This window comes from Mandrillus leucophaeus, unplaced genomic scaffold (genome assembly GCF_000951045.1).
Source record: "Mandrillus leucophaeus isolate KB7577 unplaced genomic scaffold, Mleu.le_1.0 Scaffold594, whole genome shotgun sequence".
Taxonomy (NCBI): Eukaryota; Metazoa; Chordata; class Mammalia; order Primates; family Cercopithecidae; genus Mandrillus; species Mandrillus leucophaeus.
Genome location: NW_012106408.1, coordinates 692,669 through 694,733, shown reverse-complemented (window position 1 = coordinate 694,733; position 2,065 = coordinate 692,669). Strand labels below are relative to the sequence as shown.

General features: G+C 33.2%; 1 protein-coding gene across 1 annotated transcript in view; it reads right to left on the bottom strand.

Annotated features, from left to right (window-relative positions):
• NDST4 (N-deacetylase/N-sulfotransferase (heparan glucosaminyl) 4) overlaps positions 1 to 2,065 on the bottom strand; it is a 312,690-nt gene that overhangs the window by 115,760 nt on the left and 194,865 nt on the right. The window lies entirely within an intron of this gene.

Below are 2,065 nucleotides of genomic sequence, written 5' to 3'. Positions count from 1 at the left end.
ATCCGTTCATCATAAAAAGCTCAACAAATTAGGTATAAAAATGCATCACAACACAATTAGTGCCATATATTACAAACTCACAGCTAATGTCATCTTTACTTGTACAAAGTTGAAAGCTTTTCTACTAAGATCAGGAGCAAGAGAAGGATGTTCACCCCAACTGCTTCTATTCAATATAATAATAAAAGTTCTAGCCAGAAAAACTGGGCAAGAGAAAGAAAAAAAAATACACCCAAATTGGAAAAGAAAAAAGTTAAATTGTTTCTGTTTGCAGATGACATGATCTTTTATGTAGAAAACTCTAAATATTCCTTGAAAAAACTGTTAAACTAATAAATTCAGTAAAGTTGCAGTACACCAAATCAACTTACAAAAATCACTAGTTTCCGTACACTGACAAGGTATCTGAAAAAGAGACAAGAAAGGATCCCATTTACAATAGCATCAAAAAAATACTTAGGATTGGAAGAATTAGTATTGCTAAAATATCCATATTACTCACAATGATCTACCAATTCAATGAAATTTTTGTCAAAATATTGATGACTTTTTCACAGAAATACAAAAAACAATTCTAAAATTTCTATGGAACCACAAAAGACCCAGAATAGTCAAAGCAATCTTGAGAAACAAGAAGAAAGCTGAAGACATCATATTATCTAACATCAAACCATACTACACAGCTATGGCAATAAAAACAGCAAGGTACTGACATAAAGAGTGACATAAAGACCACTGAAACAAAGCAAACAGTCCAGAAATAAATCTATGCACTTACAGTCAATTGGTTTTTGTCAAAGGTTGCAAGAACACAGAATGAGGAAATAACAGTCTCTTCAATAAACAGATGTTGGGAAAATTGAATATCCACATAGAGAAGAACAAAATTAGCCCTTTATCTCACACCATATTTAAAAATCAACTCAAAATGGACTAAAGGCTTAAATCAAAGACCTGAAACTGGAAAACTATTAAAAGGAAGTATAGGGAAAAAAGTTTTTGACATTGGACTGGGCAATGATTTTTTCTTTTTCTTCTTCTTCTTCTTTTTAATATATAAATCCCAAAGCCCAGACAACAGAAGCAAAATAAACAAATGGGATTGCATTAAGCTAAAAAGCTTTTGCACAGCAACGAACATAAATAATAGACTGAAAAGACAACCTATGGAGTGAGAGAAAATATTTAGAACCATATATCTGCAAATGCTTAATATCCAAAACACGTATCAGGAACTCAAACAACTCAATAGTAAGAAAAAGAATAACCTCCCTTAAAAATGGGCAAAATATTTGAAAAGACATTTCTCAAAGGAAGAAATACAAATGACCAACAGGTATATGAAAAAATTCTAACATCATTCATCATCAGGGAAATACAAATTAAAACCATAATGAAATATCATCTCACACCTGTTAAAATGAATATTATCAAAAAGATTGAAGATAACAAAGTTGGTGAAGATGTGGAGAAAGGGGAACATTTGACCACCGTTGGTAGAAATATAAATTACTTCATCTATTGTGGAAAATACTATAGAGATTCCTTAAAAACTACCATATGATCCAACAATCCCTTTACTGGGAATATAGCCAAAGGAAATGAAATTAGTGTGTTCAAGACACATCTGCATTCTCATGTTCATTGCAGCATTATTCACAATAGCCTAAATATGGAATCAATCTATGTATCAATTGACAGATGAATTAATAAATAAAATGTGGTGCATGTATGTATCTATATATAAAATAAAATATCATTCATCCTTAAAAAAGAAGCAAATCTTGTCATTTGTGACAACATAAATGAACCAGGAGGACATAGCTAAGTGAATAAGTCAGGCACGGGAAGACAAATACTTCATGATCTCACTTATACGTAAGATCTAAAAAAGTTTAACTCTTGGGAGGCCGAGGCGGGCGGATCATGAGGCAGGAGATTGAGACCATCCTGGCTAACACGGTAAAACCCCGTCTCCACTAAAAATACAAAAAATTAGCCAGGCGTGATGGCGGGCGCCTGTAGTCCCAGCTACTCGGGAGGCTGAGGCAGGAGAATGGCGTGA